Raw genomic sequence first — 18070 nt, 5'->3', positions numbered from 1 at the left:
ACAGGGGTTTGATGGCAATTGCCTAGTGGTATTTTCGAGTTCGACAGAATTAGAATTGTTGGTTCAAGCAGGCCCTTATAATCCTTGTCCTTTCTGAGAATGTGGCAACATTTTAATAATTCCTCTGCATAGTGAGCATTTCCGTGGCAGTGTCTGATAGAAGGATTGAAAGGGAGCACACTTGTGTCTTCCAAAGCCATCTTAGTTCTTTGCCCTTTCAGCACCTCTGCTCCTTGGTGACCTCTGTTACCTTGTTCGTGTTTCCTTCAGTCATCGTTGCTGGCTTTCGGCCTAAGGTTCTGATATATTCTATAACCACTGGGTGCAATGGGGACAGGAGACCATTGAGCCCCTTATTACTTCAGAATAACTTCACCCCTGTGCCCTTCGCAAAAGAAAATATTGTGTAGAACTTCGGCTGATAACCCGTTGTGTGGAAATATCTACCAAAGCTGAGTGTAGGGGTAAGTCTACAATGCATTTTTGGTTGCTTCGTTTGTCCCTTTGCAGTTCCTTTACTTTTTATTTGTTGTCAATGATATCATTTGCCTCTCTCTCCCTGATCTCATATTGATGCAATCAACTGGGCTGGGCTGCTTCCTAAGCTTTCCTGCTTGGAATCTCATTGTTATTAAGTCTATGCAGACAATGCTGGTTCGTTGGGTCATTGGGTCACTAGGTTTCTGGATCCGCCTAATATATGCTCCTGTTGTACTCTTATTGCATGGTAATTTTAAATAAGCTAGCTCTGCTTAAGCTAAGTTGGTTTCCGTTGTGCCCGAGAGGAGATCTCAGGTGGGGGCAGGCTAGCTGCTGGTGAGGTAGATGAGAGGCAGCTGAAAGGCTAACAAGCTAGTTGAGAGAGGTTGCAGAGCCTGACGATGATTGTTAGGGTGCCCCAGGATGTCCCAAGACCATGAAGAGACTTAAACAGTGGCACCACTCTCTCCACCAGAGTGTATCATGAGGCTCCTGAGGGGGCATGAGCATGCTGGGTTACTAGCAGGCTAGCGGAATTGGAATCTGGACAGAGACAAAGGGCTGGGAAGTTAGTTAGATGAGTCTGTGGAGCTTCGAAGCCCAATAAGGAGCATCAGGTCCAGGCACAGGCATGCAAGAGAGCCCACTCGATCGCAAGCCACAGCCAGCTGTGCTGGACTGCCTACGTGAGCACAAGGACTTAACTGGGCAGCCAGTTTAAACCACCCAGAGTCTCAAAGGCTCAAACCTCAGACCTGACATCTCCCGCTTCAACACCTTCCATGCTGCTCCCTCTGGTAGGCACTCACCGGCTCAAGCTCTGAGTCCACAATTCTGTTCAGCCGCAACCAGTCATCAGTCACCGCAGGAGGGCAAGGCAGGGTGCTGCGGTGTCATTGGGAGACCATCCGAGTGGGCAAGGCGTTGTGTGCCTAGTTGGGTCTCCTATTTGTTACCAACACACGGTAGAAGGGCAGGCTGGAGTAGAAGACGGCTGGAGGAGAGAACGGTTGGATGCAGTAAAACAAATACAAGCCTCGGCAGCCTCACCGATGGCTCCAAACCCCGCCTCCTCACTTCACGTCACAGCATCACACCATCACTTCCTCAGTGGAAACAGGAAAAATGAATGAAGAAAAGTCTTCTAAGTCTACTAAGGATAGAGTTCGCCCTCATGACTCATCTACTGACCCATCCATGAGGCATAAATCCTCTACTAAGTCCTTCTCAACTGCTCCTTCACAGTCAACACAAAGATCGTCAACAGCCACGAGTACCACTATCTTGTCATTGAACGAAAATGATGACAGCGGCCACCATTGACTCGTTGATGAAGATTCAGGCCTGTACAAAGTTCCTCTTGATGACCTTGTCGATGACAATCCTATCAATACCAGTGCCATTGACGATGATTCAGTGATGCTCCCGTCGACGACGACTCCATCGATGTTGATCCTGTCAATGTTTGTTCCATCGACAGCGGTCCCATCAATTATTGCGCAGTCGACAGAAGCCCTGTCGACAACATTGACCACAACACCAAGGAAGGGTCTTATATACCTCCATCAACAACATCGTCAACGCTGACAACGACTAAGGTCTCAAAAATCACCAAAACATTTCTGCATTCTGGAGTCACCTCGGCCAGCAAGGTCTCACCTCTGCCTCCAAGCCATTTGTTGGATCTTGAGGAATCTGATGAGGATGATGGCCCTTTTGTGCCTGCTCACAGCCCTTCAGAAGTGCATGTTAAATGCCAGGAGGAAGGTGAGAATAATGAAGATGAAGGGCAATATTACCAACATTATTATCCTTTTTCTTTAAAGACATTCTGAGCCTGTCGCTATTACCTTGACCCTCCACCTAAGCGGGATAATTAACAACTGCCTACTTTCTTAATACAGGATCTCCAGGCTATGCTTACAGACTAAAGGATATTTGAAAAAAGATTTACCAAAAGTCCTATTCTTTGATTAGAAAAATCACACTATATACTTTTTGTGATTTGGGTTATTTATTCACCCCTTCTTTACTTATTTCTTCTTGTTTTGAAAATACAAAAAGATTTCCTCTTATTTTTAGAGAATCACATATAAACTTTACACTTACATTTACTACAAATTACAAAGACAAATTTGCACCCCATGAAACAATCACATAATGACCACATGGAACATACGATATGTCGATGGGCTATTCAACATTAATTGCACCATATACATGTAATGTATATAAGTTCTCACATACGCCAACACCTATTTAAGCATATGCACACTAAAGACAATTTTGACTGATTTGAAAAAAACATTATTTAACGTCAAATATTGACTCAGCCGATGCGTTTCAAGCCTCGTTGTTTCCTTTACGGGCTTTCATCAGGGCTTCTTAATTCAAGAAGTTTTGGACATATCTACTAATAAAACATGACATATCAGTTCAATTTCCTCCCTTATCCTTTTCACCAACAAGTCTCTACCTTGAAGGCAGACTGTACCTTTCACTGGTTAATTGACCGCCAAATCTGACCCCTACAAAACCAAACCAATCAGTTGGTTTTATTTCAGACATATCTAACTAAAAATCATATTCTGTGAACGGAGTCAGGGGCATGCAGCACGTACCTTGGGCATTTCTACATGGACCTCTCTGTTTATCTTCTTGTACCCATCTGCACCAATATAGTATTTTGTATTTCTAGAAGAGACCAAACAATGAGCCACTCGCTTTTTAATTTGTGTGGTAAACATATACCTGAAATGCTGTTTATCAGTTTCCACTCTTAGTTACCTTGTTTAAGTGAGGGACAGGCCTATCTGTAGCGCTTTTCTCTCTTTTTTTTTGGAGGGCAGGTATACAGACTTCGTCTACTAACAGCGCTTCTCTCTGTCCTACAATTAAAAAAACGATAACCTTAGTGTTTATCAGAAAAGGAACCCAAACGGGGCTGCTGGCTGACACTGCAGCACGCGCACTAATAGTGCAGTTTTTATTACCTTCAGAGAATTCTTTGCTTCAGATTACGAACAGGACTGTTCACAGATGCCGGGTACCGTGATCAATTTCACCGCAGCTCTGTGCAGTATCGGAAGTGTTTATATATCACTTCCTGTTTGTTGCGCGTGGTGCGCCTAGCATCATGGGTAGTGTAGTTTCTACGGCATGAACCCTCCAAATATAACACGAACAGTGCTTTCCTATGTGTTTTAGACCTGCATTAACCGGAAATCATTCAAAACGACTCAAAACATCTAGGGCGGCCGATTCTCTGTTCATATAAGCGTGCTCTAATATTCACGGCAACCCTTCTTCTTTTTGGTTTTATATGCATCTAGGCAGATTCTCAGTTTATATAGGCATGCCCTAGCATTCACGGCAATCCTTCTTCTGTATATACCCAACCATGGGGGAATGATATTAAATTATTATTCATTTTGCTGCTCGGGCCAGCCTCTAAGTGTAATTCGGTTTTAAAATCACCAGGAATCAATCACAGAGGTTCATTATCTTTACTCAGATCAAGCATATTCAAATACCACTTCACTCAAATTCAACATATTGGTAATTCAGACATTTTTTCATACTGTTGTCTACTATAAGACACGTCTGGTTCAAAATATCACACTTTTGATAATTCTGACATTTCGTTTAAGCCTGTGAGCACACTATTGAATTTCATTATTAAATATGCTTCCATAGCTAACAATATAGCATCAACATCCCTCATGGCGCTAGTATCATTTGCACATGCAAAAGACCTAAAAAAATGTTGATTGTTCTTTTAGTGTGCCAAAGATTTCTATTCTCAGGGTGGCCCTAAGTGTACCCTCTGCCCCCAAAAAGAGGGAGTTACCCCACATGAGAACTGCTGCCCGGGCTAAGATGATGGACGAGACTAATCCAAATTCAAGGCGCAGTACATGTGGGGCAGTCAAAGAGTTTAAATTGCAAATTTGGTGCATGATTCTTCCTTCCGCCTTATCAAACGAGAGCCAATAATTCATGTCCAACACCTGTTTAATGCACTTTCCAAGGAGACAGCTTTACTAACACAATGTTTAGTGTGCTCCAAGTCTCGACCTATTTCGGAAAAAACTTTCCCTAAATATACATGCGAGTCGACCCGTTCCAGTTTTTCCGAACCAAGCATCCATCTTAGACATCTCTTTATTCTAAGCCCCCTTCTTGCGGAAAACCAAAATCTTGCTTTTTGCAATATTAATTTTCAAGAAGTGAGCTTCTGCTTAAAGCGTCCAGACGACGTTGCAGGCCAATGGGTGTTAGATAGAATATTGCAACATCGTCTGAATACAATAGAGAGCCAATGGACATAGTACCAATTTTGGGGGCACCCCCCTTACAGAGTTCAGAGGGCCAAGGAGATCAGCGATATACAAAGAAAATAAAAGTGTTGCCAATAGACAACCCTGCTTAAGCCCATTATGCATTCTAATTTTACATAATAACCCCGCGAACCTCCCATCCGAACCTGGCACCAGGTGTCTATGCAATTCCTTAATCAGACCCAAAAGATGATTAGGTATGCCAAGGAAGACAAGTTTTCTCCACAGCGTCTGGCAGTCCACCTTGTCAAATGCAGTGGAGAAATCGATAAAAGCTGTATAAATTGGCATCCCTCTGGAGAAAACATATTTCTCTACAATTGTCTGAACAACTGCTATATTATCCAGGGTGCCATAGTTCTTTCTAAAGCCAGCTTGTTCCGGTGGAAGAATATCTTGATCATAAACGAATTGTTGTAAATGGCATAATATACTTTTTGCAAATAGTTTGCCTGCGGCATCCAGGAGGACAATCTGTCTAAGGCAAAAACAACAGTTGATGTACAGAATGCAGAACAATGTCATATATTTACCCCAGTACAGAGATCTGGGCCTAAATCCATCGTTTTTTTGCACTCCACACCACCCCAGTTCAGACATGGCCATATGCAAATCAGCCTTGACCCTGTGCCTCATGGGAACAGTCCAGCCCGAACTGCCAAGCCATGTCTTTCCTGGACCGGAATCAAGCATCCTAGGACCGGTTTCTGGCTATTAGCAGTCTTCAGCCCAGATAGCTTGACTCCAGTGGTGTGGAGAGCATGAGACTCACGTCTGAGCAGGCCCATCCCACTCGGGGGGACAAAGGCAAAAACAACAGTTGATGGACAGAATGCAGAACAATGTCATACATTCAACCCAGTACAGAGATCTGGGCCTAAATCCATCGTTTTTTTGCACTCCACACCACCCCAGTTCAGACATGGCCATATGCAAATCAGCCTTGACCCTGTGCCTCATGGGAACAGTCCAGCCCGAACTGCCAAGCTATGTCTTTCCTGGACCGGAATCAAGCATCCTAGGACCGGTTTCTGGCTATCAGCCGTCCTCAGCCAGGATACCTTGACTCCAGTGGTGTGGAGAGCATGGGACTCACGTCTGAGCATACCCATCCCACTCGGGGTGACAAAGGCAGAAACAACAGTTGATGGACAGAATGCAGAACAATGTCATACATTCACACCAGTACAGAGATCTGGGCCTAAATCCATTGTTTTTTTGCACTCCACACCACCCCAGTTCAGACATGGCCATATGCAAATCAGCCTTGACCCTGTGCCTCATGGGACAGTCCAGCCATAACTGCCAAGCCATGTCTTTCCTGGGCCGGAATCAAGCATCCTAGGACCGGTTTCTGGCTATCAGCCGTCTTCAGCTAGGATAGCTTGACTCCAGTGGTGTGGAGAGCATGGGACTCACGTCTGAGCATACCCATCCCACTCGGGGTGACAAAGGCAAAAACAACAGTTGATGGACAGAATGCAGAACAATGTCATACAGTCACCCCAGTACAGAGATCTGGGCCTAAATACATCGTTTTTTTGCACTCCACACCACCCCAGTTCAGACATGGCCATATGCAAATCAGCCTTGACCCTGTGCCTCATGGAAACAGTCCAGCCCGAACTGCCAAGCCATGTCTTTCCTGGACCGGAATCAAGCATCCTAGGACCGGTTTCTGGCTATCATCCGTCTTCAGCCAGGATAGCTTGACTCCAGTGGTGTGGAGAGCATGGGACTCACGTTTGAGCATACCCATCCCACTCAGGGTGACAAAGGCAAAAACAAAAGTTGATGGACAGAATGCAGAACAATGTCATACATTCACCCCTGTACAGAGATCTGGGCCTAAATCCATTGTTTATTTGCACTCCACACCACCCCAGTTCAGACATGGCCATATGCAAATCAGCCTTGACCCTGTGCCTCATGGGAACAGTCCAGCCCAAACTGCCAAGTCATGTCTTTCCTTGACCGGAATCAAGCATCCTAGGACCGGTTTCTGGCTATCAGCCGTCTTCAGCCAGGATAGCTTGACTCCAGTGGTGTGGAGCGCATGGGACTCACGTCTGAGCATACCCATCCCACTCGGGGTGACAAAGGCAAAAACAACAGTTGATGGACAGAATGCAGAACAATGTCATACATTCACCCCAGTACAGAGATCTAGGCCTAAATCCATCGTTTGTTTGCACTCCACACCACCCCAGTTCAGACATGGCCATATGCAAATCAGCCTTGACCCTGTGCCTCATGGGAACAGTCCAGCCCGAACAATCTGTCTAAAACTAGACGGCACCGTTTTCGGTCCTTTTTTATACAGGGGGTCTATATTGCTCCCCTTCCAAGAGGGGGGGATTTTATTCACAAAGAAACAATATTTATAAAGTGGCTCTATAAAATCACCCCTGGCGTCTGGCTCTTTTTTAATTAGTGCAATTGGGATTCCATCTGGCCCTTGTGCGCAGGAGGTTCCAGAAATCTTTAAATACTTTACCAATTCCTTTCCTGATGGGGGGCCAAATTCAGAACATACTCCCTTTGTCTTCACCTACTAAGGAAGCAAGCTTTCTTAAAGCTTACCAAGGGAGCAATACAGAAAGTACTGGTTGCTCAAAAAGGAAAAGGATTCTACTCCTGTTTTTCCCTGATAGATAAGAAAGCAAGAAAAAGGAGATGGATACTAGATCTCAGGCAGCTCAACAAATGTCTCCAAAATCAATCCTTCCAGATGATCACTCTATCCGACATTCCTCATCGTCTCAACAATGGAGAATTTATGACATCTCTGGACCTGGAAGCCGCTTACTTCCATATCCCCATCCATCCTAAACACTGCAAATATCTTTGATTCATGGCAGCTGATACCCATTACCAATTCAAGGTACTTCCCTTTGACCTCAGGTCAGCCACTCACATATTTACCAAGTGCATGGCTCCTGTAGCAGCTGCACTCAGGACACAGAGTCATCAGGTATTCCCTTACCTAGCTGACTGGCTGCTAAAAACTTGAAGCCCTGTACAAGCTACCAGAGTGACAACGGCCTTTCTGTTTTTTTTTCTCAAGCTGGGCCTCACTGCAAATTGGAAAACATCCATCACCAATCCCAGTCAGACAATGACATTTCTCAGAGCTGATCTGACACAATTTAGAACAAGGCCTTCTTCTCCCAGAACAGACAAGTGAGGCTAGCGCACTTAGCTTAAAAAGTTTCAAGAAAACAGTTCTTTTCTGTGAGACTGTTCAAATCGCTCCTGGGCATGATCTCTTCCCCAATAAACTTGACCCTATTCACGTGCCTCAAGATGCGACCATTACAAGAGGAACTGCTGCTCCAATGGAGCCATTCAGAAGGGGCCTTCAAGGATTTGATTTCCATTACTCTTCAAATGCTACCCATACTCACATGGTGGTCTCACAAACCACATCTCTCTCAAGGCCGTACATGTCTACCATCAGTACCAGATTGTATCATCACCACGGATGCTTCCATGGAGGGCATGGAGAGGCCATTTACATAACCTTCATATCCAAGGATGGTGGTCGGAAAGACAATGGACAATGCACATTAACAGCCTGGAGCTGAAGGCCATCTTTCTCATCCTGCAGGCTTTACTCCCAAGGATCACAAAAACCTCCATGCTGGGGTTCCATGTTAAAATATTGATTACAAAAATATCGAATTCCTATACTTAAACAGGTAAGTACAATAATATCGACTCAAAAATATTGATGTAAAAAATATAGTTGTAAAAAATATCGACTTTAAAAAATATAAATTAAAATAAATTGTTAATAAAATATTAATATTATTACCAAAATACATTACATTTAATATATGTTTAAACTAATTATAACAAATAAACTTAATTTATTAAATATAAATACACATTTGTTGAAAATTAATTTATTATTATTTATGAATTAATCAATACAAAATTAATTACTTACCACCTTTCACACCATTTACACATATTAACACCAAAACACACACCTAAAATTAATTACATAATTAGAATTAATAATTACTAATTAATTGATGGTAAGTAACTTAAAAGTATTTAATAATTAATCAATACACATTTTTTGTTAATTACTACCCTTTACACAATTTACACATATAAACACCACAACACACACCTAAAATTAACGAAGCAATTAACCTAATTTTTTTTAATTCACTAATTGAAATTAATTAACAACTAATTATTAAGCTATTATTAATTAATCAATTAACACAATAATTATTCAATACATTTTATAAAATTACTACCCACCCTATTCCCCTCTAAACCCACAACCCGCCACTGAACTAAAAACGAAGAATTAAACTTAACATAAATAAATAACTAGTAAAACTCTAAAACATATAATAAAATAACAAACAATTCTCATTAAAAACACTAAAATACATAAAAGTAATATTAAATCGATATTTTTGTAAAAAATATTTTTGTAAACTATATTTGTTACAAAGATATTTATGTAATCAATATTACTTACCTGTCAGTCGATATTCTTGTCAATTATATTTTTGTTCTCGATATTTCTGTCCCACTATATTTTTGCAGCGATATTTCTACTCTGCACCCATGCTAGTCTGTACCATCAATACAACCAGCATGTATTATATCAACAAACATATCCCAAGTAGGCCAAGAGCTGTGGGTTTGGCTCACAGAATATCCTTAAAAGATGATCACATGTCTGGAGTACACAACACAGTGAGTTCTCTTAGCAGGACCAAAGACAGTTGCCATAAGTGGGAACTGGACCAACAACAGTTTAACAAGATATTCTCATTGTGGGGGAAATCAGTGCTGGACCTCTTTGCGGTGCACAACAACACCAGATGCCAGTTGCAGACCAGTCGATACTCTTTCCCAAGGTCAAGCGGGAATGCCCTTTCAATGCATTGGTCCAGAATTTTCGCTTATGCTTTTCCCCCTTCCCACTAATTCCCAAAGTCCACACCAAGATGAAGGCAGAATGCTTTTGTCTCCTATTGATTGTTCCCAAGTGTCCCAAACAGCAATGATTTTCGGAGCTCATCTTCTTGTTGGAGACCAAACGCATTCACATTCCACCAACACCATCTCTCCTGACATTGAATCGGGGTCAGATATGCCACCTGGAGCCAGCCTCCCTCTATTTGCATGCATGACTCCTGCATTTAATGAGTTTCACAACTGAAACAACACTCAAGAATGCTGAGATATTCTTTCTACATCAAGAGCGGAAGGCACAAATAAAACTTACACATTAAATTGGAAAAAATTCTGTCACTGTTGTCAAAAAAACAACTTACACCCATTCCACTCTTTTCCAGAACAGATTTTACCTTATCTTCTCTCTCTGGCCAATTCAGGCATGGTTTACTCTTCTGTCAAAGTTCACCTTGCTGCAATTTCAAGGTGCAGACGCTCTACACAGTCTCTGTTTCTCTGTTCCATAAGACTCCTAAAGCAATACATGAAAGGACTCTTCTGAGCTTTCCCACCGGTGCGAGCTCCTCCTTCAGAATGGCATCTCAACGTAGTCCTCTCACAAATTATGAAGCAGCCTTTCAGGCCCATTCATAAGGCTGACTTAAAGTTTCTCACTTGAAAAGTTGCTCTCTTGCTTGCTCTCGCTTCTACCAGAAGGGTTAATGAGATACAGGCCTTCTTTGTTTCACAGATAAGTTTGTACTTCTCAGAAAAACAAGAAGTTCATCCCAAAGGTCCCTTCTCAATTCCACTTCAATGAGCCTGTCATACTTTGGATTTTTTTCCCTAACCCAGCTACACCGGCTGAGCGGGATCATCATACTTTCGACATCAAACATTGTCTCGTAGAATTAGGCACATTCACAAGACTCACTAGTTACTAGTAGTTTATGACCAAGGTCGTGAAGTCACAGTAGTAACAAAACCTACCATAGCAAGATGGATTTTGGCGATAATTCAGATTTGCCATTCCAAGGCGGGCAACTCCTTTACAAGAAAAGCTAAAGCTCATTCTAAAAGAGCAGTTACCACTTCCACTGCTCAGTTTGTAGGAATTCCACTGGAGAAGGTATACAGGGTTGCGATGTTGAAGAGCACACACATGTTCACGCAGCACTACTGCCTTGAATCGACACAGTGAAGTGACACAGCCGCAGGCCAGGTGACGATACACCATTTATTACAATAAAGTGTGCTTCTTTAAATATAGGAGTTTTTTTAATGTTCAAGTCAAATGTTATAGACTTTGATATATTGCTACCTGATTTTTCTAGTTACATTCTTTATCCAAAGTTATAGACATACATGCTTACGTTCTCAATATATCTGTTTGGATCTATTATCATGTGGTTCCAATAAATCTATGTAGGATCTGCACATTTAGACAATATAAACTAAGGTATTGGGGTCCAGACTGAATCCAGACCGCCCCAAAGGAAATGTTAGCCTGTAGACCAGCTAGCTCACAGTGCCGCTATAAGCCCCTAACCTAACCAAGGAGTGAATAGTTTCTGGCAACTATCGAACATGACACACCTGACCCCTCAGGGATTGTGGAAACAGTACAGTACTTTTCGCTCAGTCACCCATGCTCACTTGGTCTCAGAGAGATACACAAAATAAATGGTGGGGAAGTTTTCAATAGGCGATTATTGACCAGCGTCATTCTAGTATAAAATACATGTGCTGCAACAACCATTAGACAGAAGCAGATATATATGATTACGAGCACCAACACAGTAAATAAAAGGTAGAATTCTACCATGATGCTAAAACAGTGAAAATATGCAGGCATATAGATACATGGCAGTAATCATGCACACTCCTAATATGCAAACTCTAGCTAAGCATACCTTAGTGTACCTAGCATGTATGTAGGTGTAGAGCCAAGAACCCCCTATGAAAGATTCAACCCCATTACCTGATGGGAGAGAATGAAAGACCTCGTCTTGGTCTCGAGTTGGACACCCAGCAAGGGATGTCAGACCACTGCGTGCTGGAGTGAGTGTCTGCGTGAAGGGACTTCAGCATCTCGTGTCAGCATAGAAGCTTCTCCTCTGGTTTACCCAGCGAAGATGTAGTACTTATATACTCCTCTCAACATCAGTATGAAGAGCACAAAACCAAGACCATTCAAAAATTTAAGGATCGAGGGTACCCTGAGCCCACTCTAACACAGGCTGCCGACAGAGTAAATGAGCTAAACAGAGAACAGTTGTTGTTACCATCACACGCTAAAGATGAACGCAGGGCAGTGTTTGTATGCAAATATTTAACCAGAAGTCAAAACATCAAAAAAGTGATTCTTAAACACTGGCCGTTACTAGCCCTGGAAGAAGATTTCAACTGGATATTTGCAAGTAACCCAATATTTGCCTGTGAACAGACGAGAAACATTAAAGAACTACTAAACCGGAAAACCAAAGTCCCAGTGAAAGATCTAAAAGGAACATTGCCCTGCCACAATTGTGGCAATTGCAATTCCATCATACGAGGCAACAAAATCACCCATTCACTATATGGGACAAAAATCAAACTGAATATCAACGTAACGTGTGACAGTATGAACTTAGTGTACATGTTAAAATGCCTGTGTGGGCTCATCTACGTTGAGAAGACAACCAGGAAGCTCAAGACACGTCTAGTAGAACATAAGAGCAACATTCGTTTAAAATCTACTAAATCGACAGTAGCCACCCACTTCCAGGAACGTAATCACAACCCCAGCCAATTGAGATGCTGCATCTTAGAAATGGTACCAATCTTGCCAGGAAGAGACAATGCCCAGTACCTACTCAGACGAGAATTACATTGGATACACCGTTTGTCTGCAGTACAGCCCAAGGGGCTCAAGGAATGCTTAGAATTCAGTTGTTATCTATGAATGAATTATCTAGGGGGACTGTTCCCCGCATGAACTTCAGCTTTAATTTAATTTCATTTTAGTATGCTCGTTGATACAAGGTATCTGCACACTCCACCACTGTGATTTATCGTTTTTCATTTTTGTATTAACCATCAGCGTCCTTCAGAGCAACTAGTATTGTTTGTACACATGGAATCAACTATACCCCCATTCAACACATCCCCCGCTGATGCGCACCATTGCATGTTCATCTAACTCAAATGCACGGGATAAAGCATCCCTCAATTCGTTCACTCTACTTTTTTTTTTTTTAAAAGCATCGGCCGCACACCATGGTAACGCGGCACCCGCCTATCATAGAAGGCCTTGCTTATGGAGGCATCACATGATCACACCCAACCTATTAACACACTCGACTCAGGCGGCAGTCACTCACGGAAGACAGCCGGCCACAACATAAGTACGAGATTTTGTCTACAGTTATTCACCCGGTAAGCTAAAGTACCGCGACTTATCCCATTATCGAACCGCGCCCCACGAGCATATCTTGTAGAATACTTACTATGGTTTCACACTTTTCATTTAAGGTCGTTCAGAAAAGTTATAATGGTAGGAACGTAAGCCACCGCACTGATTGCAGGTCAGTCGAGTACACATAAGATCACTCAATATGAACACGTTTTACCATGAACCACGAAATTGCACATTGCCCAACTCACTTTCCCACGTTCGTAAACGGTATGATTACATTGCACCCGTTTTTTCACCCCAAACTACGTTTTTTCACCTTTTTCCTTCGGCATGCTTTCCCTATTAGACCATTGTTCAGGCACAGACCCACTAACAAACTGCCCCGCAGTCATCCAACGTGTGTCCCATTAAACTAACACGAGCACGAGCATGATGATATAGTTGCTTTAAGACATATGAACTGAAAGTGTGTTACACTGGATTACTTTACAGGATTAAGTCCCCTGACGAAGAGCGAATGCCCGAAATGCATTGGGCGGAAGAAAGATTTCACGTCTTGAAAACATTATGAAGTAATAATGTGCAAATTGATGCTTAACAGAAAATAAATCAAATATGGATTAAATTCGAAGAAGTTTTTATTTGAAAGAATCCAAGGAAAATATTCAATAGAGTGAGCTGAAGAGACGTCCCTCTCGAGGGCAGTGACGCTTGACCGCATTATCTCACCCTGGGCCCAGGGGGTTAACTTCAGCAGCACCACCTACTTTGTGAACTCACGAAATTCGACCATAACCAGAGTGCGATCTCCACGCTCCAAGTATTGGCTTTCGTAAGGTACCCTCAGGGGTTCTACCTAGATGTGTCATGGTATTGTGGGCTTGTCGTCCAAGGATGACAATAGCCGTGGCTTTTCTACAGAGTTATTATATGGAAGATGGTAATCCTGCTGTGATGCTAAGAATCCTGATGGATATTAAAGGAGGCTAGTTTTCAAAGAAAACCACACAACATTTATTCAGCACCTAACTAGGCAAAAGTTCAGCACCAGAGCCGTTATGTAGAGCAAGGTAGGACAAATATAGGTAAATGGTTGTGCAACTACCTAGGCCTATATTGGGGTACTTTGGGGCTCACTACAATATATATATATATATATATATATATATATATATATATATATATATATATATATATTCACTGAAAAAACCATAGGTTATAGACCATATATAGTTAGGAATTAGCATTTACAAAACCTTGAAAATTCACTGAAAAAACCATAGGTTATAGACCATATATAGTTAGGAATTAGCATTTAAAAAACCTTATTTTACTCACACAAAACCATTGAAATTCCATATATAGTTAGTTGCACTAACTATATATCGCGCACCCGTAATCCACTGCTGATGATGTCACATATTACATCATTCATGACATGGTCAGTGACATCACTGATGACATCACTGATGACAACATCCAGTGATTATGTGTTTCTGTAAAGTTTAAATATGTTTTACATATTGAAGAATGAGTGGATGTATAAGTGTCTCAATGAAGGTTTTAGTAGGTGCGTGATTGACTGTATGAGTGAGTGATTAAATGCGTCTTACTAAATGCACGGGTTAGTGACTAAACTGTCTGAAAGTGTGCATCAGCATGTCTGTTGTTGTGCAAGCTGCTGCATGTGTTGATCAGTAGCTATATAAGTAGCTATATGGGTTATTGATTGGTTGCACAAGTATTTGTATGGGAGACTGAGTGTGTGTATGACTGGCTGGGAGGTGTGTGACTCTGTGCAGATCAATGTGTACTTGTATCAGTGATTCTATAAGAGAGTAAGTATGTGTTAGTATATGTTTTAAAATGTAAGGTACTCTATGTTTAACTGTGTAGATTAGAAAATGGAACTGTGATTGATTCTTTACAGGACTGACTAGGTGTGTGAGTAACTCCATGGATGAGTGGCAGAGTGTGAGTGTCTGTATAGGTGTATGAGTGCATATGATAGTGTTGTAAAGATGAGTGATTGTATGTATGAATGATTGTATGGGTGAATGAGTGAATGTGTGTGTAGACGTAGGAATCAGTGAGTGGGTATGTAGTAACTAGTATTGGTGTGTCAATGGTTTCAAAAATTATACTCTGTATTTAACACTGGGTGTAACAGAGGTTATATTAAAGTGTGAGGAGATGCATTGTATTGTCACATTAATGATATCATCATTGATGTGACCATTGATGTCAAATGAGATATCATCAGTGATGTCATTTGAGATGTCATCAGTGATGTCATCAGTGATGTCACTCACCATGTCATGAATGATGTAATATGTGACATCATCAGCAGTGGATTACGGGTGCGCGATATATAGTTAGTGCAACTAACTATATATGGAATTTCAATGGTTTTGTGTGAGTAAAATAAGGTTTTTTAAATGCTAATTCCTAACTATATATGGTCTATAACCTATGGTTTTTTCAGTGAATTTTCAAGGTTTTGTAAATGCTAATTCCTAACTATATATGGTCTATAACCTATGGTTTTTTCAGTGAATTTCATTGGTTTTTTAACAGCTAATATCTGTAGCTGTAAAATGTATTCTTCTTTAAATCCAAAAATATATTTTATATGTTTATGAATAATTTTTTTTTTTAAATATTTTTTTTTCTTCGTTCCCGCTTCGCGAATCGGGAAGCTTCCCGTTAGCTGACCTTGATGCCGCGAAATAGACCGCGAGCCGGTAAACGTTTCTTTACCGCAACTGCCGCGTTAGAAAACAACATCGTGACGCCTCCCGTCCGCATGACGTTTCGCGTTGTCGCGTGATACGTCATATGACGTGCTACGTTAGCGAACTCGTACGCTTACCGAGTCGCAAAGCACAGGTTTCTGGAAGCAAACCGGGAGGCCCTGCAAAGCGCGTAACGTAAACACAGCAGGTCATGTGACTTGGTAATAACACTTTTCATTGGTTCATTTCACTTTCGGTTTCCTAATGATGTAAGACTAGGTCATATGATCTAAAATGAACACTTTTCATTGGTTGAGAACTATTTTTTTTCCCAAATGGTGAAAATCCCTCCTTCTTTCCTCACTCTGACTTTCATCATTGTGAGAGAAAGACCCTTTGTTACCAGTGAGCAATGGCTTCTTTACTAGCTTCAGCTGGTGCTTCCCCACCACCTCCACCACATCCAAGGAAGAGTGGACCACCTGCTAAAGTTATAATTCAGCAAGAAGAGGAAGAAGAGGAACAGGACGACCTAGATAATCTCCCTATTATGGCCAGAAGATCTGTTGTACCGGAAGTAACGGGACCAGAGGGCAGGGAGATGGTGCCAAATATACAAACGAGATTTCGTGAAGTAAAACAAGTCTGCGTACATTGCAGTGGAATCATTTGCTACGCAGAAAGTAGCATCACTCTGATCAACAGAGCTATTAACAATCATGCTCATGTTTGTCCGAAACTCACCAAACAATAAATTCTTTTTTTTGTTTTCTTCCTCCTGTTGAGCCCTTTACAATGAATCGTTTTCGTTGCCCCCTCCGAAAAAAAAACAAAAAAAATATAAAACTGTTCAGAAAAATTCAAAAAAAGTAAAAAAAATGTTCAGAAAAATAATAAAAAAAATATAAAACAACAAAAACAATTTAAAAAAAAGTTCTTTTCAGAACTACCTCCCCGTTATAAAAAAATTGGTACAATATTTGCAACTGTGCCAACCTCTATTTCTCTTAGTTCGCTTCCCAGTTCGCTCCCCGGTACGCGAACCGGAAGCGAACCAAAAAATTTTTTTTATAAAAAAGAACAGTAAGTATAAGGGAAGGAAACAGACAGTTATGTTAAAAGAAAGACAGCTATAGGGGAGTAAACTAGAGATACTATTACCCGTAATCCACTGCTGATGATGTCACATATTACATCATTCATGACATGCTCAGTGACATCATCAGCAGAGGATTGCGGGTAACAGTATCCCTAGTTTATTCCCTATAGCTGTGTTTCTTTTAACATAACTGTCTGTTTCCTTCCCTTATACTTACTGTTCTTTTAAAAAAAAATTTTTTAGATCTGTCAGAAACAGTTAAAGTAATGAAATATAAAAGACTACGTAGAATATGAGCACTGTATGCAACAACTTTGACACTGACAGAAGCCTCACCTTCTCCATGCCTCCTACACAGTTCTACATGTACATCATAAATGCAAACAGAACAGAATTAATTATACATGTTAAATGGTTTATTTTTGCTGTTCTCAGAATGTATCAAATTTCACTAAAACAGTGACTTGAAGGTATTCATCATATAACAGCGGGGAAAAAAAAACACAATCAAAATGATTGTGTTTAAAAAACCCATACATTACAAATCAGAATTCAGAACTCCTTAAAGTTAACTTACTTTCCATGACGGCCAAGGATGTCCTATGAACAGCTTACACTCTGTTGTGCTGTTATTACTTTCAACCCGCCACTTTCTGAAAGAAAACCTCCATCGTTTTCAAAAACATGTTACATACAATAAATGACTTCTCGCTCTCTACCACACGATTCCACAAGGCCAAATCGTGTCAGAGCCATGTATAACTCTTGGATTTCTTGTAAGCCAATCCCGTCTTTTCGCATTTCCGCAACTTTCAGAATTAAAATGTTGAAGATCATTTACACAATCCTGGACTAGTAATATCTTCCCCTTCTTGCTCAATCATGTTCTACATTTCCTATCACACTGATACTGCTTACTATGAAGCAGACTTACACTACCTTTATGACTAGTACAATTATTTAATTCTCTACATCACTTTTAATCACAAAGCAATGTAAAACAGTAGACAGCATTGCAGACTTACATTCCCTCTACTCCATGTTTTGATTCGCTGCTTCAATTAGCTTATAAAAAGAAATAGTTTTTCTG

The 18070-nt window shown here is 41.2% G+C and overlaps 1 protein-coding gene and 1 long non-coding RNA gene across 9 annotated transcripts in view; one reads left to right on the top strand and one right to left on the bottom strand.

The window, feature by feature from the left end:
* Positions 1 to 3564, bottom strand: part of LOC144791766 (uncharacterized) — a 373064-nt gene extending 369500 nt beyond the window's left edge. For 2 of the 3 annotated variants that reach the window (XR_013602465.1, XR_013602467.1), the window contains exons 1-3: positions 3474 to 3556; positions 3268 to 3368; positions 3102 to 3174 (exon numbers count right to left, since the gene is read on the bottom strand). This is a non-coding gene — a long non-coding RNA (uncharacterized LOC144791766). Of the gene's footprint in view, positions 1 to 3101; positions 3175 to 3267; positions 3369 to 3473 lie in introns of all 3 variants that reach the window. The other variant, XR_013602466.1, reaches the window with a different exon arrangement.
* The window catches only part of LOC144791764 (disintegrin and metalloproteinase domain-containing protein 28-like), a 3516669-nt gene that overhangs the window by 3272700 nt on the left and 225899 nt on the right, over positions 1 to 18070 (top strand). The window lies entirely within an intron of this gene.

This window comes from Lissotriton helveticus, chromosome 11, assembly GCF_964261635.1.
Source record: "Lissotriton helveticus chromosome 11, aLisHel1.1, whole genome shotgun sequence".
NCBI lineage: Eukaryota > Metazoa > Chordata > Amphibia > Caudata > Salamandridae > Lissotriton > Lissotriton helveticus.
Note: the sequence above shows the minus strand (reverse complement) of the source record. Positions and strands in the feature narration are given on the sequence as shown.